Source organism: Glandiceps talaboti, chromosome 9, assembly GCF_964340395.1.
Source record: "Glandiceps talaboti chromosome 9, keGlaTala1.1, whole genome shotgun sequence".
NCBI classification, from domain to species: Eukaryota; Metazoa; Hemichordata; class Enteropneusta; family Spengelidae; genus Glandiceps; species Glandiceps talaboti.
The window spans coordinates 835,850-859,656 of record NC_135557.1 but is presented as its reverse complement, the minus strand read 5'-3'; the positions used below and the strand labels follow the sequence as shown (position 1 = coordinate 859,656).

The following is a 23,807-nucleotide window of genomic DNA, read 5'->3' as shown; positions in this document are numbered from 1 at the left end:
ACAATGACCCCTACCCCATCCACAATTTTCAAAACACAATGACCCCCACCCCCCCCCCTTTTCCCCCACTGGCAAAAACAGGGTGACAGCCTCCCAATCCACCCCCCCCCCCCCGGCTGAAGAAAGTGACCGGTCCCTTAGGACTTGTTTGGCATGTGGAAAACAGTAAATTGTAACTACATGCAGTTTAGCTAAATATGAGCCTTAATTTAAAGGGATGTCTGTTGTTTCTCTCAGAATTGTAGACTTTGTTTGAAATAGTGCAGAGTGCATTTTACAAGAATTGTATCTTCTCACTGTATGGTAACAAGTACAATATATGTAGGTCATAAAATGAGTCAACGTAAAATGTGACCCTCCCACAACCCCCGGCCCCCACCACTCGTAATTACTGAAGGCTCCCTAACTGACAGTGTTTGAATTTTCGCTCGTAAAGTCTTAGTTAGTAAAGAATTTATTTAGGGAACAGATTCCCTCACGATCTCATTTCTTTTACAACAGCTGGTGGTGATAGTAAATAAACTAACCATGTAAGTTTATGTTTACTATGGCAATTAATTATCAATGTACTATAGCAGTAGAGGTCACACAGGGGTCAATCGATCGACCATTGTATATCAGTCGTGACTCGACTCGCGCATTAGTTGTCAGGCAGTCGAGTAAGGTCAGAGTTCAAAATCCAGACAAGCACTGGGTCTATTTTTGGCTTGTATCGACTGAAGCATAGCATTGTTTTAATCACGTGACGAGTTGTGAGCTTTGATGGAAAAAACAAACGCAATCTTTTAATCGGAACTTCCGCCTCCAATACCTGTTTCCTGCAGATATTGAATTCACCCAACTAACTATCACTCAACTTCTTTAGGCTCGGGTCCTACTAATTTATGCCCGGGACTGCCCGTACATTGCCCGGGACTGCCCGGACACTGCCCGGGCCCAAAGTAGAAGTGTGATTACCATTTTAATCACAGATTTCCACACTACAGATATAACATAATTACTATCACGCAAAAGTAGATTTGTAAATGCTTAAAACACCGTTTTATCACACAAACATTGCACCCCCGTTCCTGCACTACTAACTCAGTAAACTGAACGCCATCTTGGACTCAAGACTCGACCATTTTGTAGGAGGGGTTGCAGGAGTCTTAGCATGGGCGGAAAAGTTTTTAGTACTGTATGCAACGCCCGATATAGAAACTGTCAACAGTCGTGGATGTTTGCCAAGAGACTTTCTGTGTAATTACAAAAGGATGGTGAAATATTTGTGTCACAAACATGCATGTGTTCTTACACACGTCAAAGTTAACTTTCCTGGCACCCCTATCGTAGAATGGTCGAGTGTGACTATCAAAATGCCGTCCTGAAATAAGATCACTTGGTCGTGGATTTTGTTGTTGTGTAAAAACGATGTTTTCAACTCTTCACACTCTGCTTTTTGCTGCGACAAAGATTTGTTTTGGTTTAAAAGCAGTAATCTGCACCAAGAACAGCAAAAAGATTCCTACATTTGGCCCGGGCAGCGTCCGGGCAGTCTCGGGCACAAATTAGTAGGACCGAGCTCTGGAAGCATACGTTAAGAAGACATGTCGAACCTCGTAGTGTATATTTATCTACTTCTAAACAATAGAGTCACAGTGTGTTAACTCATAGCGTATAATGTAATGCCTATCACTATCCCATAATGTTAATACAAGAGTAACATAAAGTACTGACAGACTTTTGACAAGTTGACTTTTTCTGTATATTTTTTCATTTGGCACAAAAAGATATCATTAAAACGGATGAACTAAACTAGTATGTATGTTTGGCACCGGGTTTGACAGTCGTGTTCCGTGGTGTTGCAACATGCAATAACGTGCTATCAACTTCCGTCTTTCTATCACATTATAACTTGATTGGATGTATTGTTCTAAGCCTTGTAAAACTACCAATTTGAAATTGACTTACCCAGTCTTCACATGACAAACTGTGTCTCCAATCAGTTTGTACTCACTTTCCTTCAAGTTGTATACAAATAAGTGGCAATACACGGAAGCTGATATCAAACAATACCTTTAAAGCAGGAAATGACAAGAGGCTAGTCCAATTAGGAAGCCTTCAATAATTACAAGGGGGAGGGCGGGGGGAATCAGGCCCGGGCTGTTGCGTAAATGTGGCCCTCCTCCGATTCCATCGCGATAAAAAGTGACCCCCCCCCCAATTAAATCACAATTTCCATACTCTAAAATATCGCTCTCTCCCTGTTAAAATATTAAATTTTCAAAAACATGGTTTAAAACGCTGGCAGACATGGAAAATCAATTAATCACACTGCTTTGAAATTTAAAGGCATTGTTATTTCCCCAACTACTACCACCACAGTATGTTTGTGTTGAAGGCATTGTATTAATCACTACCTGTGTTTGAATCTCATTGGTCGAGTTGCAGGCCAGAAAGTTATAGCAACTCCCAAATACTAGATGGCCATACTTCCAACATTGTCGGGATTGGGTTCAACATTTCTACATTATCACCAATGCCTTACTCAAATGTTCCTGACAAATACTTCACTATATGTCACATGGTTATAAGTAGTAATATGACAATATGGTCTGATATATTATGGTACCTAAAACCCTAACACTAAGCTATAATTTAAGGCAAAATTGGGTTCTTCATTACCATGGTTACAAGGATGCTATGGTAAAAGTGAAACATTTTTGAGTACCTCATATCCATAACTAATAACAATGCAAAGAACAGTATATTAATATTAATTTACGAGGGGTCACTAAGTGTACACCAACAGGCTATATTGAGGGATCACTAAGTGTACACCTACAGGCTATATCGAGGGGTCACTAAGTGTACACATACAGGCTATATTGAGTGGTCACTAAGTGTACACCTACAGGCTATATCGAGGGATCACTAAGTGTACACCTACAGGCTATATTGAGGGATCACTAAGTGTACACCTACAGGCTATATTGAGGGATCACTAAGTGTACACATACAGGCTATATTGAGGGGTCACTAAGTGTACACATACAGGCTATATTGAGGGGTCACTAAGTGTACACCTACAGGCTATATTTGAGGGATCACTAAGTGTGCACCTACATGCTATATCGAGGGGTCACTAAGTGTATACATACAGGCTATATTGAGGGGTCGCTAAGTGTGCACCTACCAGCTATATTGAGGGGTCACTAAGTGTACACCTACAGGCTATATCGAGGGGTCACTAAGTGTACACCTACAGGCTATATTGAGGGATCACTAAGTTTGCACCTACAGGCTATATTGAGGGGTCACTAAGTGTACACCTACAGGCTATATTGAGGGATCACTAAGTGTACACATACAGGCTATATTGAGGGATCACTAAGTGTACACCTACAGGCTATATTGAGGGGTCACTAAGTGTACACCTACAGGCTATATTGAGGGGTCACTAAGTGTACACCTACAGGCTATATTGAGGGGTCACTAAGTGTACACATACAGGCTATATTGAGGGGTCACTAAGTGTACACCTACAGGCTATATTGAGGGGTCACTAAGTGTGCACATACAGGCTATATTGAGGGATCACTAAGTGTACACCTACAGGCTATATTGAGGGGTCACTAAGTGTGCACCTACATGCTATATTGAGGGGTCACTAAGTGTGCACCTACAGGCTATATTGAGGGGTCACTAAGTGTGCACCTACAGGCTATATTGAGGGGTCACTAAGTGTACACCTACAGGCTATATTGAGGGGTCACTAAGTGTACACATACAGGCTATATTGAGGGATCACTAAGTGTACACATACAGGCTATATTGAGGGGTCACTAAGTGTACACATACAGGCTATATTGAGGGATCACTAAGTGTGAACCTACCAGCTATATAGAGGGGTCACTAAGTGTACACATACAGGCTATATCGAGGGATCACTAAGTGTGCACCTACCAGCTATATTGAGGGATCACTAAGTGTACACATACAGGCTATATTGAGGGGTCACTAAGTGTACACATACAGGCTATATTGAGGGGTCACTAAGTGTACACATACAGGCTATATTGAGGGATCACTAAGTGTACACCTACAGGCTATATCGAGGGATCACTAAGTGTGCACCTACTAGCTATATTGAGGGGTCACTAAGTGTACACATACAGGCTATATTGAGGAGTCACTAAGTGTGCACATACAGGCTATTTTGAGAGGTCACTAAGTGTACACCTACAGGCTATATTGAGGGGTCACTAAGTGTACACATACAGGCTATATTGAGGGGTCACTAAGTGTACACCTACCAGCTATATTGCATGAATTTGCATACAATACACAGCGATAGGATGCCAAAAGCACAGAATAATGCTAATTTAGATAATACTGCAAGTCTAAGTAAAATGTGACCCAATTTCTAAAATATGGCCCTCCCTCGAAACCGATTTGTGAAAGGTGACCCCCTCCCATTTCCCCACCCTTCCCCCTTGTAATTACTGATGGGTCCCTTAGTAAGGTTACGTTTTATGAGCACTTATTGCTATAGAAAAAAAAACTTTCAAAAGTAACTGTATTCACTGATAATCAATTAATATGATGACAAAGACGCAAGGTAGAGTGACGTCATAACCCCTAACACCGGTAAGGAAATAGATGTACAGTACTTGACAAGCTTCCAACAAAACAATACTTGTACAAGTATACTATTCACTTAACGATGGATGCGGGCGCCATGACATGTTATACTAAACTAGTACTGCATTAGTAACTATTACAATATTAGAAATTACGATAGTGTATTATTATAAGTGCTCATTAGGTAAAAAAAGTTGTTTCTGGTCAGCACGTCGCTTGGATACCAGCACGTCATTCTGTCTTTTTTAATGTGACGGAAAGTGGAGGAGAAACTAAAAGATCTGGAATGCACATCACCAGTTGAGATTCCTTATTTTTCCCTCATTATAGTGTTTCCCTGCCATCTGCTGTCATTGTTGGTGGAAATGATTTAATATCAGGAGAACAAACAATTGGTATTTACCCAACCTGTACTAAAAGTATCAAATTTAAACTGAATGTTTCCCATAAGATTAAAACCACAGATTTATGGGCCTACACACATTGTTGGAATGCAAAATTTTGAACTATAGCTATTAATATTCTACATGGTGTACCACTTAATTGGTAAGTAATTATTGGCAACTGTATGAAATTTGAAGCTTGCATAGTTAACGTATTGCCTAATTATCAAAAACACATTAATTATGCAAATATAAAATTTATAAGTTACATGATCAAGCTTTAAATGACACATGCAGGTTTTTACCATCAATACGTGTACTAATTATTAGCCCCCACCGGATGTAGTCCGGGATGGAGGTTTCTAGGTTGGGTTCCGTCCTTCCGCGCGTATGTGCGTGCGTACGTGCATGCGTCCGGAGTCATATATTGGACATTCATTGACAGATTTCTTTCAAACTTTGTAAATGGATAATGAACTATAATGTTCATATGCTCGTCAATTTGCTTTGGAATATGATGCACTTTAGCCGACTTAGAGCCATTTTGGGGTCAAAAAACATGATTTTTGTTCAAAAAAGTTAAACTCCAAAACTACTGGTCAGATTGGCCTGAAATTTGGTGTGAATGTTCTTAGAAGTGTTATTCTGCAGATTTTCTGTAAAACATTTTTGCCCTAGCAACAAGGCCAAGCCCCTGGCAACAACCAAATGGCAGTGTGTTTTGGTCAAATAACAACAATGTATGCAAATCTCCCGAGCAATGACCACACCCATAGCAACAGCCAAACGGTGGTGTTTTTCATAAATATAACAGGGATTTTTATACAAGTGAACACAATTTTACAAATGTATGTCTATAGCAACAGCCAAACGGTGGTGTTTTTCAAAAAGATAACAACAGGGATTTTTAGAAAACTGAATTTTAAAAATGTAGGCAAATGAACCTAGCAACAACACCACGCCCATATCGCAAAGATAACAACAGCGATTAACAGACAATAAAATAAACATTCGAGAAATGTATGTTAATGTGCCTAGCAACAGGACCACGCCATAGCAACAACCAAACAATCCGGTATATTGCAAAGATAACAATATGTATTAATAGACATTGTCGATTGAATAACATTCAAAAAATGTATGTAAATGTGCCTAGCAACTAGGCCACACCCATAACAACAGCCAAACGATCATATTGGAAAGATAACAACAGGGATTAATAGACAAATAAATAAACATTCAAAAAATGTATGCAATTATTCAATCAATCATACAGTTGTCTTACAATGTCATTGCCACTATATTTCATACATCACACTACCATGACTTGTGGCAATTCTCTAAAAACATCCATTGCGAAGGCTGAGTCATCTCCGATGACAGCTTGTCTGAAATGTTCAATAAGGAAGTTTATATAATAGAGATGAAGTCTGTCTGTCTGTCTGTCTGTGTGTGTGTGTGTGTGCGTGTCTGTATCACCGTACCATTTCCGAACAAACGGCTGCATCAATTCGAACGAAATTTGATAGACATGTTTCGTAGGGTAATGGCAAGAACTGATTAGGTTTTCATAATAATCCGATGAATATTAATGACCAATTTGAGTAATTAATCGATCGAACGAGTATAAAGTTGGCTTCAGATTCAGATTCAGGTAGCGTTATCTTATGAACGTTATATTGAGCGTCAGATGGCCTCAGATCCGAAGACACCTGATGAACTCAAACATGAAATAATACCATTGAGACTACAGGGAAGGATTCTGCTTCACTGCCGTCGGGTGTATTCGGATCTGAGGCTATCTGACGTTCAATATGATGCTACCTGAGTCTGAATCTGACGCCAACTTTATACTCGTGCTCCACACTGAGAAAGACTCTGTTTTTAGGGGTTTCATGCCAACCTTATTTTGTGTTTCCCTTGGATCTGCACTCTGCATTGGCTGGACAAACACGAGAAAAAGGAGACCGAGGCAGGGTATTTAAGTGATTCAAACTCACCAGAAAACAATTTTTTTCTTGGCCTTAAAAATAGGTTTACAATGAGTGCAGAGTTCACAAACAGGTGAAATATTTATCATAGTTTCAATTTCGTCAAATATGGATTTATCATTTTCAAATTTCACACACTAATGCACAGATGAATAAAGAGAAATCGTGTTTTTAGATTTTTGATTAGAAGTTTAGGAAGTATCATATTGACCTCGAACTGTCTCCTTCTTACCGTGTTCTTTTCCGATTTCTCTAACAAACTACCGCTGTTTGTTGCAAGGCTTGTACATAATCATTTATCTAGCTCTGTATCTCAGGATATAAATACACTCTCACATATTTATCAAGTGTAATAATCTATAATTTATACCCAAATGTGTGTGGTCAAAATATGGAAAATAGACCAAGCCTCGTCTAGCCTACAAAGAAAATTTTGCGACAATGTATCACTAATGGTGACCTATACATTGACCTCTATATAATTAGTGTACAGTGAGGATGCGCCACTCAACAAAATCTTGACAATTTTCCTGTAGTGATTAAAGGAATGTGTAAACTCGTGGTGGGACAGAAGGAAGTGCAACACGCACATGCCATATCCCGGGTATGTAGGGGATCACGAAAGCCGAGTGAAGTCGAGGATGGCAAGCTTTCCTGTGCTGAGAATAGGAGGCATGGTGGGCATTTCAACAACATTTTTGACATCTAACTTTCATTGGGACTTGACGAATCACAGATATAGAGCTAAATTTCTTGCATAAATCATGAAATTGCAAGATACTCTTACGGATGGCATTCAGGTTAAATCTGGTTAAGAAATAGCATGATTACTGGAAATCATTAATTATGTAAATTACTCATTGAAAATTAAAGATTTTACCAACGGGCTTTAGAGGATGAATGCAATGAAATTTATTTCATAAGATAACAAAAATTAGCCACACTTTCAAAGAACATGCACATGATACAAATATAGACCAGATTTAAACTGAATGCCTTCCGTAAGGGTATAGTCTTGTAATTTCATGATTTACGCCAAATTAGCTCTATATCTGTGATTTTTCAAGTCCCAGTAAAAGTTAGTTGTCAAAAATGTTCAAATGCCCGCTTCCTGAAAATCTCAGCACAGGAAAGTGTTACGGTTCAAAGTTGCAAACGTCTTGTTTCAAATAACAAGACATAAATCTACTCAAACAAGAAGATGCGTGAGGTCAGATTGATTAATGAGACAGCAACAAGTCGGGTCATGTTTTTCTATGTCATTAGATAGAGGTCGCGAGTGTCACAATAAGTGATAAATAACGACTATAATGGTTTCAGCTGTTGTTTAAGATAGACTATTTTAGAATGACGATTCAACTGTTTGTTTCTGAATCTGATTAACTGTATTTTGTAAACATTTCTACATAAGGTAAAGAAATGAGTGCTTGTTGTGAAGGGATTATTTGTTAACTGGATTTGTATTATGGAATGATGTTTAATATTTGAATAACATGTTAGGAGAATGTATACACAGGGGAGAGTCAAGTTTGAACAGCCTGGAATTCGACAAGAACTGGACGACTAAACCTTGATAGACTCAGGACTGGTTTTAATAGACACGGCTCGTGAACAGAGCTTCACGCACGGAGACAGATTCATTCTTTTGGAACATTGGTTCTCGATTGCAAGCAAAATTGGGAGTTGAGTTGTATCTCCCATGACTGGGCTGTATATAAAATCTCTTAACCAAAAGTAATTGATGAGTTGTTTGTGAGGTTTTCCTCCCCAGATTGCGTCCTAACAAGATCTCGATACAGTGTGGAGTGTGGAGTGATACCACAGTTTAGAGAGGGACGTCTACTCTTGATCATGAATTCTGGTCAATACTAACAAATACCAAGTTCAAGGCAGTAACAAAAGCATGCCACCCTCGACATCACTTGGCTTTCGTGATACCCTACCTACCCAGGATATGTACACCCCTTTCCACGGCAAAAGATAAACGAAATTCAAACCCGCATAACATTGCTATTTACGTATCAGAAAGTTTACATACATCGTAACAGTTTATTAATACAGTGAAGTGATACGGTATTATTGCCCTACTTCGTCCCTGGGTAAAGTGTATACATTCCTGTTTCGATCGAGATTAACAGACGCAGTATCTGCTCCAAATCCTTTTAAGTTTCTGCTTCTAACTTTCATCAACTTCGTCACATATATATTTTTGTCACACTAACACCATAATTGGCATGTATATGTGCATGTTGAACTTCCTTCTGTCCACTAAATTCACCACGAGTTTACAAGTCGGTTTGTCTACTCATCGCATCTAGACTATTTCACACTCTTGCATAGCTCTATCAGTGTCGCTGTCAATCAAAATAGAAACATATTTAGTTTCGTTTCTGATGTCATTACCTAAAGTATTCCTGATTCATCCAGCAATTGTTCTGATCATCTCTGAGCATTTGTGAGTGTTATCATAGGTTGGATTTAACACCGACGCCATTTTTTCTGAGCAGTAGCAATAACTCGGAAATAGTGAAAATATCAGTTCTTGTTTGGCTATCAGATAGGCAATATTTATCTTGATTTTTCATTTCTGCTATTTTGTTATCACCCTTTAAGTACTAGTTATACCAAAGGCTTTCACCAAGAGACTGGCCGCTACTGGTTTCGCTAATTATAAGTCTTTGAATTCACTTGAACGTGTGTCCCCGAAATGGAGTGTTCCATTAAAGTTTGTTTGTTTTTCAACCAATTTTCCCCGTTCCAAAGCGAAATCAGACTTCACTTTCGAGAATTTACAATATCAACACCATACTCTGTAAATACTGCCATCTATTAGGTACTTGCTGTTTTCACTGGTATGGATGTTCAATTCAAATTGTTTAAGCCATCGTACCAATTTTTACATCAGTTCTTTAGATTTTCCAGACTGTGACGATTGAACTTATCAAGCCACCATATTTGAAACGTCGCCCATTCCCATCACTCGTACTTGGCTTACTAGCTGGATTAAAGAAATGAGTTATATGTCGTTTACTCATACTGGAACCGGTGGTTCTCCGCTGTGTAGGTACTCTGTCAAACTGTCCTGATTTGAGGAGATACGTTGAACTAAAATCTTAAAATTACCAATGTCAGGGGCAAACGGGTGTAGGCAATGAAAAAACATAAAAGGGCCAATTTTGTCGAAATCGAAGGTTTGCCGACATAGTCATGTGCAATAATAAACCTATCAAATTTGTGTATACTGCTCATGTGAATGGTCGTCCATTGTTATCTAATGGAAATGTCAATCAAAACTAACATCAACACCATTGTCTGTCTTCATATGTTTTTTGATACATTGGAGTCAGAGTATGTCAGTCAGGATATTTCGTCTGCTATAAATTACTTGTAAGTACAACATTCAAAATTGCCAGTAAAATGCCGGCAAATGTCAAATTTCACCATTTACAAATGTAGATACCAGTAAATCTAGAATATAACCTGCTGAATGCCGATATTTATAGAATTCACCAGCATTGACACATTTTTCACCAGCAACTCCCTATGCTTAATTTTGAAATAGTGAGGAGATGGTATGAAGTTATGTAGGTGAAATCTCCAGCACGATAGCCAGCAGATGCGATCTTACGGCCTACCACACATGTAATAAAGGGAAGCTTTTGATGAAAGTTGTAGCATAGATCTAACTGTAGGAGTTTTTAAGGCCAAGAAAAAAAAGAATTGTTTGTGGCCAGTGTGCATTACTTAAATACTCCACAAAACAACTCTCCTTACATTAATTCCTACTTCAGGGAAGACAACTGCAGAACTAATCATGAACAATTTTTAAAAAATCACAGTCATACCATGTACCACTTTAGACAATATTTCCGGACCAGAAACAACAACTTTCTTTCTTGTGGCCTTCAGGTCTAATTATCGATAATATGCCAATAACTTCAAATTATATTGAATTTGAAGCGTGCATTCTTGAAATATAGCCTAATTACCAAAAACCATTAATTACGCAAATTGCTCGTTAATATTCATGGGTATTTACCAAAATAAGTTCTTGCCATTACCCTATAGAACACATGTATCTAGAAATATTTCATTCATAACACCCCGCTTCCCTACATATATCTAGAAATATTTAATTCATAATGCCCTGCTTGTCTGCATATATCTAGAAATATTTTAATTCATAATGCCCTGCTTCTCTGCATATATCTAGAAATATTTAATTCATACCACCCTGCTTCTTTCCATATATCTAGAAATATTTAATTCATAATGCCCTGCTTCTCTGCATATATCTAGAAATATTTCATTCATAACACCATGCTTCTCTGCATATATCTAGAAATATTTAATTCATAACGCCCTGCTTGTCTGCATATATCTAGAAATATTTAATTCATAACACCCTGCTTCTCTGCATATATCTAGAAATATTTAATTCATAATGCCCTGCTTCTCTGCATATATCTAGAAATATTTAATGCATAACACCCTGCTTCTCTGCATATATCTAGAAATATTTAATTCATAACACCCTGCTTCTCTGCATATATCTAGAAATATTTAATTCATAACACCTTGCTTCTCTGTATATATCTAGAAATATTTAATTCATAACACCCTGCTTCTCTACATATAGCTAGAAATATTTAATGCATAACACCCTGCTTCTCTGCATATATCTAGAAATATTTAATTCATAACACCCTGCTTCTTTGCATATATCTAGAAATATTTAATTCATAATGCCCTGCTTCTCTACATATATCTAGAAATATTTAATTCATAATGCCCTGCTTGTCAGCATATATCTAGAAATATTTAATGCATGACACCCTGCTTGTCTGCATATATCTAGAAATATTTAATTCATAACACTCTGCTTCTTTGCATATATATAGAAATATTTAATTCATAACACCCTGCTTCTTTGCATATATCTAGAAATATTTTATGCATAACACCCTGCTACTCTGCATATATCTAGAAATATTTAATTCATAACACCCTGCTTGTCTGCATATATCTAGAAATATTTAATTCATAACACCCTGCTTCTCTGCATATATCTAGAAATATTTAATTCATAATGCCCTGCTTCTCTGCATATATCTAGAAATATTTAAATCATAATGCCCTGCTTGTCTGCATATATCTAGAAATATTTAATTCATAACACCCTGCTTCTTTGCATATATCTAGAAATATTTAATGCATAACACCCTGCTTCTTTGCATATATCTAGAAATATTTAATTCATAAAACCCTGCTTCTCTACATATATCTAGAAATATTTAAATCATAATGCCCTGCTTCTCTGCATATATCTAGAAATATTTAATTCATAAAACCCTGCTTCTCTGCATATATCTAGAAATATTTAAATCATAATGCCCTGCTTCTCTGCATATATCTAGAAATATTTAATTCATAACACCCTGCTTCTTTGCATATATCTAGAAATATTTAATGCATAACACCCTGCTTCTCTGCATATATCTAGAAATATTTAATTCATAAAACCCTGCTTCTTTGCATATATCTAGAAATATTTAATTCATAATGCCCTGCTTCTCTACATATATCTAGAAATATTTAATGCATGACACCCTGCTTCTCTGCATATATCTAGAAATATTTAAATCATAATGCCCTGCTTCTTTGCATATATCTAGAAATATTTAATTCATAATGCCCTGCTTGTCTGCATATATCTAGAAATATTTAATTCATAACACCCTGCTTCTTTGCATATATCTAGAAATATTTAATTCATAATGCCCTGCTTCTCTGCATATATCTAGAAATATTTAATTCATAACACCCTGCTTCTCTGCATATATCTAGAAATATTTAATTCATAACACCCTGCTTCTCTGCATATATCTAGAAATATTTAATTCATAATGCCCTGCTTGTCTGCATATATCTAGAAATATTTAATGCATGACACCCTGCTTCTCTGCATATATCTAGAAATATTTCATTCATAATGCCCTGCTTCTCTGCATATATCTAGAAATATTTAATTCATAAAACCCTGCTTCTCTACATATATCTAGAAATATTTAAATCATAATGCCCTGCTTCTCTGCATATATCTAGAAATATTTAATTCATAATGCCCTGCTTGTCTGCATATATCTAGAAATATTTAAATCATAATGCCCTGCTTCTCTGCATATATCTAGAAATATTTAATTCATAACACCCTGCTTCTTTGCATATATCTAGAAATATTTAATGCATAACACCCTGCTTCTCTGCATATATCTAGAAATATTTAATTCATAAAACCCTGCTTCTTTGCATATATCTAGAAATATTTAATTCATAATGCCCTGCTTCTCTACATATATCTAGAAATATTTAATGCATGACACCCTGCTTCTCTGCATATATCTAGAAATATTTAAATCATAATGCCCTGCTTCTTTGCATATATCTAGAAATATTTAATTCATAATGCCCTGCTTGTCTGCATATATCTAGAAATATTTAATTCATAACACCCTGCTTCTTTGCATATATCTAGAAATATTTAATTCAGAATGCCCTGCTTCTCTGCATATATCTAGAAATATTTAATTCATAACACCCTGCTTCTCTGCATATATCTAGAAATATTTAATTCATAACACCCTGCTTCTCTGCATATATCTAGAAATATTTAATTCATAATGCCCTGCTTGTCTGCATATATCTAGAAATATTTAATGCATGACACCCTGCTTCTCTGCATATATCTAGAAATATTTCATTCATAATGCCCTGCTTCTCTGCATATATCTAGAAATATTTAATTCATAACACCCTGCTTCTCTGCATATATCTAGAAATATTTAATGCATGACACCCTGCTTCTCTGCATATATCTAGAAATATCTAATTCATAACAACCTGCTTCTCTGCATATATCTAGAAATATTTAATGCATGACACCCTGCTTGTCTGCATATATCTAGAAATATTTAATTCATAAAACCCTGCTTGTCTGCATATATCTAGAAATATTTAATTCATAAAACCCTGCTTCTCTGCATATATCTAGAAATATTTCATTCATAATGCCCTGCTTCTCTGCATATATCTAGAAATATTTAATTCATAAAACCCTGCTTCTCTGCATATATCTAGAAATATTTAATTCATAATGCCCTGCTTCTCTGCATACATCTAGAAATATTTAATGCATGACACCCTGCTTGTCTGCATATATCTAGAAATATTTAATTCATAACACCCTGCTTCTCTGCATATATCTAGAAATATTTAATTCATAACACCCTGCTTCTCTGCATATATCTAGAAATATTTAATTCATAACACCCTGCTTCTCTGCATATATCTAGAAATATTTAATTCATAAAACCCTGCTTCTCTGCATATATCTAGAAATATTTAATTCATAACACCCTGCTTCTCTGCATATATTTAGAAATATTTAATTCATAATGCCCTGCTTGTCTGCATATATCTAGAAATATTTAATGCATGACACCCTGCTTCTCTGCATATATCTAGAAATATTTCATTCATAATGCCCTGCTTCTCTGCATATATCTAGAAATATTTAATTCATAATGCCCTGCTTGTCTGCATATATCTAGAAATATTTAATTCATAACACCCTGCTTCTCTGCATATATCTAGAAATATTTAATTCATAATGCCCTGCTTGTCTGCATATATCTAGAAATATTTAATTCATAACACCCTGCTTCTCTGCATATATCTAGAAATATTTCATTCATAATGCCCTGCTTTTCTGCATATATCTAGATATATTTAATTCATAATGCCCTGCTTCTCTGCATATATCTAGAAATATTTAATGCATGACACCCTGCTTCTCTGCATATATCTAGAAATATCTAATTCATAACAACCTGCTTCTCTGCATATATCTAGAAATATTTAATGCATGACACCCTGCTTGTCTGCATATATCTAGAAATATTTAATTCATAAAACCCTGCTTGTCTGCATATATCTAGAAATATTTAATTCATAAAACCCTGCTTCTCTGCATATATCTAGAAATATTTCATTCATAATGCCCTGCTTCTCTGCATATATCTAGAAATATTTAATTCATAAAACCCTGCTTCTCTGCATATATCTAGAAATATTTAATTCATAATGCCCTGCTTCTCTGCATATATCTAGAAATATTTAATGCATGACACCCTGCTTGTCTGCATATATCTAGAAATATTTAATTCATAACACCCTGCTTCTCTGCATATATCTAGAAATATTTAATTCATAACACCCTGCTTCTCTGCATATATCTAGAAATATTTAATTCATAACACCCTGCTTCTCTGCATATATCTAGAAATATTTAATTCATAACACCCTGCTTCTCTGCATATATCTAGAAATATTTAATTCATAACACCCTGCTTCTTTGCATATATCTAGAAATATTTAAATCATAATGCCCTGCTTCTCTGCATATATCTAGAAATATTTAATTCATAACACCCTGCTTCTTTGCATATATCTAGAAATATTTAATTCATAATGCCCTGCTTCTCTGCATATATCTAGAAATATTTAATTCATAATGCCCTGCTTCTCTGCATATATCTAGAAATATTTAATGCATAACACCATGCTTCTCTGCATATATCTAGAAATATTTAATGCATGACACACTGCTTGTCTGCATATATCTAGAAATATTTAATTCATAATGCCCTGCTTGTCTGCATATATCTAGAAATATTTAATTCATAACACCCTGCTTCTCTGCATATATCTAGAAATATTTAATTCATAATGCCCTGCTTCTCTGCATATATCTAGAAATATTTAATGCATAACACCCTGCTTCTCTGCATATATCTAGAAATATTTAATTCATAACACCCTGCTTCTCCGCATATATCTAGAAATATTTAATTCATAACACCTTGCTTCTCTGTATATATCTAGAAATATTTAATTCATAACACCCTGCTTCTCTACATATATCTAGAAATATTTAATGCATAACACCCTGCTTCTCTGCATATATCTAGAAATATTTAATTCATAACACCCTGCTTCTTTGCATATATCTAGAAATATTTAATTCATAATGCCCTGCTTCTCTACATATATCTAGAAATATTTAATTCATAATGCCCTGCTTGTCTGCATATATCTAGAAATATTTAATGCATGACACCCTGCTTGTCTGCATATATCTAGAAATATTTAATTCATAACACTCTGCTTCTTTGCATATATATAGAAATATTTAATTCATAACACCCTGCTTCTTTGCATATATCTAGAAATATTTTATGCATAACACCCTGCTACTCTGCATATATCTAGAAATATTTAATTCATAACACCCTGCTTGTCTGCATATATCTAGAAATATTTAATTCATAACACCCTGCTTCTCTGCATATATCTAGAAATATTTAATTCATAATGCCCTGCTTCTCTGCATATATCTAGAAATATTTAAATCATAATGCCCTGCTTGTCTGCATATATCTAGAAATATTTAATTCATAACACCCTGCTTCTTTGCATATATCTAGAAATATTTAATGCATAACACCCTGCTTCTTTGCATATATCTAGAAATATTTAATTCATAAAACCCTGCTTCTCTACATATATCTAGAAATATTTAAATCATAATGCCCTGCTTCTCTGCATATATCTAGAAATATTTAATTCATAAAACCCTGCTTCTCTGCATATATCTAGAAATATTTAAATCATAATGCCCTGCTTCTCTGCATATATCTAGAAATATTTAATTCATAACACCCTGCTTCTTTGCATATATCTAGAAATATATAATGCATAACACCCTGCTTCTCTGCATATATCTAGAAATATTTAATTCATAAAACCCTGCTTCTTTGCATATATCTAGAAATATTTAATTCATAATGCCCTGCTTCTCTACATATATCTAGAAATATTTAATGCATGACACCCTGCTTCTCTGCATATATCTAGAAATATTTAAATCATAATGCCCTGCTTCTTTGCATATATCTAGAAATATTTAATTCATAATGCCCTGCTTGTCTGCATATATCTAGAAATATTTAATTCATAACACCCTGCTTCTTTGCATATATCTAGAAATATTTAATTCATAATGCCCTGCTTCTCTGCATATATCTAGAAATATTTAATTCATAACACCCTGCTTCTCTGCATATATCTAGAAATATTTAATTCATAACACCCTGCTTCTCTGCATATATCTAGAAATATTTAATTCATAATGCCCTGCTTGTCTGCATATATCTAGAAATATTTAATGCATGACACCCTGCTTCTCTGCATATATCTAGAAATATTTAATTCATAACACCCTGCTTCTCTGCATATATCTATAAATATTTCATTCATAATGCCCTGCTTTTCTGCATATATCTAGAAATATTTAATTCATAATGCCCTGCTTGTCTGCATATATCTAGATATATTTAATGCATGACACCCTGCTTGTCTGCATATATCTAGAAATATTTAATTCATAAAACCCTGCTTGTCTGCATATATCTAGAAATATTTAATTCATAAAACCCTGCTTCTCTGCATATATCTAGAAATATTTCATTCATAATGCCCTGCTTCTCTGCATATATCTAGAAATATTTAATTCATAAAACCCTGCTTCTCTGCATATATCTAGAAATATTTAATTCATAATGCCCTGTTTCTCTGCATATATCTAGAAATATTTAATGCATGACACCCTGCTTGTCTGCATATATCTAGAAATATTTAATTCATAACACCCTGCTTCTCTGCATATATCTAGAAATATTTAATTCATAACACCCTGCTTCTCTGCATATATCTAGAAATATTTAATTCATAACACCCTGCTTGTCTGCATATATCTAGAAATATTTAATTCATAACACCCTGCTTCTCTGCATATATCTAGAAATATTTAATTCATAACACCCTGCTTGTCTGCATATATCTAGAAATATTTAATTCATAACACCCTGCTTGTCTGCATATATCTAGAAATATTTAATTCATAACACCCTGCTTGTCTGCATATATCTAGAAATATTTAATTCATAACACCCTGCTTGTCTGCATATATCTAGAAATATTTAATTCATAAAACCCTGCTTGTCTGCATATATCTAGAAATATTTAATTCATAAAACCCTGCTTCTCTGCATATATCTAGAAATATTTCATTCATAATGCCCTGCTTCTCTGCATATATCTAGAAATATTTAATTCATAAAACCCTGCTTCTCTGCATATATCTAGAAATATTTAATTCATAATGCCCTGTTTCTCTGCATATATCTAGAAATATTTAATGCATGACACCCTGCTTGTCTGCATATATCTAGAAATATTTATTTCATAACACCCTGCTTCTCTGCATATATCTAGAAATATTTAATTCATAACACCCTGCTTCTCTGCATATATCTAGAAATATTTAATTCATAACACCCTGCTTGTCTGCATATATCTAGAAATATTTCATTCATAACACCCTGCTTCTCTGCATATATCTAGAAATATTTAATTCATAACACCCTGCTTGTCTGCATATATCTAGAAATATTTAATTCATAACACCCTGCTTGTCTGCATATATCTAGAAATATTTAATTCATAACACCCTGCTTGTCTGCATATATCTAGAAATATTTAATTCATAACACCCTGCTTGTCTGCATATATCTAGAAATATTTAATTCATAACACCCTGCTTGTCTGCATATATCTAGAAATATTTAATTCATAACACCCTGCTTGTCTGCATATATCTAGAAATATTTAATTCATAACACCCTGCTTGTCTGCATATATCTAGAAATATTTAATTCATAACACCCTGCTTGTCTGCATATATCTAGAAATATTTAATTCATAACACCCTGCTTCTCTGCATATATCTAGAAATATTTAATGCATAACACCCTGCTTCTCTGCATATATCTAGAAATATTTAATTCATAACACCCTGCTTCTCTGCATATATCTAGAAATATTTAATTCATAACACCCTGCTTCTCTACATATATCTAGAAATATTTAATTCATAATGCCCTGCTTGTCTGCATATATCTAGAAATATTTAATTCATAACACCCTGCTTCTCTGCATATATCTAGAAATATTTAATTCATAATGCCCTGCTTCTCTGCATATATCTAGAAATATTTAATGCATAACACCCTGCTTCTCTGCATATATCTAGAAATATTTAATTCATAACACCCTGCTTCTCCGCATATATCTAGAAATATTTAATTCATAACACCTTGCTTCTCTGTATATATCTAGAAATATTTAATTCATAACACCCTGCTTCTCTACATATATCTAGAAATATTTAATGCATAACACCCTGCTTCTCTGCATATATCTAGAAATATTTAATTCATAACACCCTGCTTCTTTGCATATATCTAGAAATATTTAATTCATAATGCCCTGCTTCTCTACATATATCTAGAAATATTTAATTCATAATGCCCTGCTTGTCTGCATATATCTAGAAATATTTAATGCATGACACCCTGCTTGTCTGCATATATCTAGAAATATTTAATTCATAACACTCTGCTTCTTTGCATATATATAGAAATATTTAATTCATAACACCCTGCTTCTCTGCATATATCTAGAAATATTTTATGCATAACACCCTGCTACTCTGCATATATCTAGAAATATTTAATTCATAACACCCTGCTTCTCTACATATATCTAGAAATATTTAAATCATAATGCCCTGCTTGTCTGCATATATCTAGAAATATTTAATTCATAACACCCTGCTTCTCTGCATATATCTAGAAATATTTAATTCATAATGCCCTGCTTCTCTGCATATATCTAGAAATATTTAAATCATAATGCCCTGCTTGTCTGCATATATCTAGAAATATTTAATTCATAACACCCTGCTTCTTTGCATATATCTAGAAATATTTAATGCATAACACCCTGCTTCTTTGCATATATCTAGAAATATTTAATTCATAAAACCCTGCTTCTCTACATATATCTAGAAATATTTAAATCATAATGCCCTGCTTCTCTGCATATATCTAGAAATATTTAATTCATAAAACCCTGCTTCTCTGCATATATCTAGAAATATTTAAATCATAATGCCCTGCTTCTCTGCATATATCTAGAAATATTTAATTCATAACACCCTGCTTCTTTGCATATATCTAGAAATATATAATGCATAACACCCTGCTTCTCTGCATATATCTAGAAATATTTAATTCATAAAACCCTGCTTCTTTGCATATATCTAGAAATATTTAATTCATAATGCCCTGCTTCTCTACATATATCTAGAAATATTTAATGCATGACACCCTGCTTCTCTGCATATATCTAGAAATATTTAAATCATAATGCCCTGCTTCTTTGCATATATCTAGAAATATTTAATTCATAATGCCCTGCTTGTCTGCATATATCTAGAAATATTTAATTCATAACACCCTGCTTCTTTGCATATATCTAGAAATATTTAATTCATAATGCCCTGCTTCTCTGCATATATCTAGAAATATTTAATTCATAACACCCTGCTTCTCTGCATATATCTAGAAATATTTAATTCATAACACCCTGCTTCTCTGCATATATCTAGAAATATTTAATTCATAATGCCCTGCTTGTCTGCATATATCTAGAAATATTTAATGCATGACACCCTGCTTCTCTGCATATATCTAGAAATATTTAATTCATAACACCCTGCTTCTCTGCATATATCTATAAATATTTCATTCATAATGCCCTGCTTTTCTGCATATATCTAGAAATATTTAATTCATAATGCCCTGCTTGTCTGCATATATCTAGATATATTTAATGCATGACACCCTGCTTGTCTGCATATATCTAGAAATATTTAATTCATAAAACCCTGCTTGTCTGCATATATCTAGAAATATTTAATTCATAAAACCCTGCTTCTCTGCATATATCTAGAAATATTTCATTCATAATGCCCTGCTTCTCTGCATATATCTAGAAATATTTAATTCATAAAACCCTGCTTCTCTGCATATATCTAGAAATATTTAATTCATAATGCCCTGTTTCTCTGCATATATCTAGAAATATTTAATGCATGACACCCTGATGTCTGCATATATCTAGAAATATTTAATTCATAACACCCTGCTTCTCTGCATATATCTAGAAATATTTAATTCATAACACCCTGCTTCTCTGCATATATCTAGAAATATTTAATTCATAACACCCTGCTTCTCTGCATATATCTAGAAATATTTAATTCATAACACCCTGCTTCTCTGCATATATCTAGAAATATTTAATTCATAACACCCTGCTTCTCTGCATATATCTAGAAATATTTAATTCATAACACCCTGCTTCTCTGCATATATCTAGAAATATTTCATTCATAACACCCTGCTTGTCTGCATATATCTAGAAATATTTAATTCATAACACCCTGCTTCTCTGCATATATCTAGAAATATTTAATTCATAACACCCTGCTTGTCTGCATATATCTAGAAATATTTAATTCATAACACCCTGCTTGTCTGCATATATCTAGAAATATTTAATTCATAACACCCTGCTTGTCTGCATATATCTAGAAATATTTAATTCATAACACCCTGCTTGTCTGCATATATCTAGAAATATTTAATTCATAACACCCTGCTTCTCTGCATATATCTAGAAATATTTAATTCATAACACCCTGCTTCTCTGCATATATCTAGAAATATTTAATTCATAACACCCTGCTTCTCTGCATATATCTAGAAATATTTAATTCATAACACCCTGCTTCTCTGCATATATCTAGAAATATTTAATTCATAACACCCTGCTTCTCTGCATATATCTAGAAATATTTAATTCATAACACCCTGCTTCTCTGCATATATCTAGAAATATTTAATTCATAACACCCTGCTTCTTTGCATATATCTAGAAATATTTAAATCATAATGCCCTGCTTCTCTGCATATATCTAGAAATATTTAATTCATAACACCCTGCTTCTTTGCATATATCTAGAAATATTTAATTCATAATGCCCTGCTTCTCTGCATATATCTAGAAATATTTAATTCATAATGCCCTGCTTCTCTGCATATATCTAGAAATATTTAATGCATAACACCATGCTTCTCTGCATATATCTAGAAATATTTAATTCATAACACCCTGCTTCTCTGCATATATCTAGAAATATTTAATTCATAATGCCCTGCTTCTCTGCATATATCTAGAAATATTTAATTCATAATGCCCTGCTTGTCTGCATATATCTAGAAATATTTAATGCATAACATCCTGCTTCTCTGCATATATCTAGAAATATTTAATGCATGACACCCTGCTTCTCTGCATATATCTAGAAATATTTAATTCATAACACCCTGCTTCTTTGCATATATCTAGAAATATTTAAATCATAATGCCCTGCTTCTCTGCATATATCTAGAAATATTTAATTCATAACACCCTGCTTCTTTGCATATATCTAGAAATATTTAAATCATAACACCCTGCTTCTCTGCATATATCTAGAAATATTTAATTCATAACACCCTGCTTCTTTGCATATATCTAGAAATATTTAATTCATAACACCCTGCTTCTCTGCATATATCTAGAAATATTTAATGCATGACACACTGCTTGTCTGCATATATCTAGAAATATTTAATTCATAATGCCCTGCTTGTCTGCATATATCTAGAAATATTTAATGCATAACACCCTGCTTCTCTGCATATATCTAGAAATATTTAATTCATAACACCCTGCTTCTCTGCATATATCTAGAAATATTTAATTCATAACACCCTGCTTCTCTGCATATATCTAGAAATATTTAATGCATAACACCCTGCTTCTCTGCATATATCTAGAAATATTTAATTCATAACACCCTGCTTCTCTGCATATATCTAGAAATATTTAATTCATAACACCCTGCTTCTCTACATATATCTAGAAATATTTAAATCATAATGCCCTGCTTCTCTGCATATATCTAGAAATATTTAATTCATAACACCCTGCTTCTTTGCATATATCTAGAAATATTTAATTCATAATGCCCTGCTTCTCTGCATATATCTAGAAATATTTAATTCATAATACCCTGCTTCTCTGCATATATCTAGAAATATTTAATGCATGACACCCTGCTTCTCTGCATATATCTAGAAATATTTCATTCATAACACCCTGCTTGTCTGCATATATCTAGAAATATTTAATTCATAACACCATGCTTGTCTGCATATATCTAGAAATATTTAATTCATAACACCCTGCTTCTCTGTATATATCTAGAAATATTTAATTCATAACACCCTGCTTCTCTGCATATATCTAGAAATATTTAATGCATGACACCCTGCTTGTCTGCATATATCTAGAAATATTTAATTCATAACACCCTGCTTCTCTGCATATATCTAGAAATATTTAATTCATAACACCCTGCTTCTTTGCATATATCTAGAAATATTTAATTCATAACACCCTGCTTCTCTGTATACTTAACAGTACATCATACATAGGTATGTTCACATGTGGACAGTACATCATACATAGGTATGTTCACATGTGGACAGTACATCATACATAGGTATGTTCACATGTGGACAGTACATCATACATAGGTATGTTCACATGTGGACAGTACATCATACATAGGTATGTTCACATGTGGCACTGTATGGAAAGACTAGATTTAACAAGACCATTATTAAATTTTCACAAAGATTTTGATTTTTAGTCCCCAAAGGAGGCGGCTACAATC

The 23,807-nt window shown here is 34.2% G+C and overlaps 1 protein-coding gene across 1 annotated transcript in view; it reads right to left on the bottom strand.

Moving 5' to 3' along the window:
• LOC144440421 (uncharacterized) overlaps nt 1-2,057 on the bottom strand; it is a 60,136-nt gene extending 58,079 nt beyond the window's left edge. Inside the window, exon 1 of the mRNA XM_078129793.1 lies at nt 1,951-2,057. The gene's annotated coding sequence lies outside the window, so the exon portion shown is untranslated. The remainder of the gene's footprint in view (nt 1-1,950) is intronic.
• Between the last annotated feature and the right edge of the window lie 21,750 nt (nt 2,058-23,807).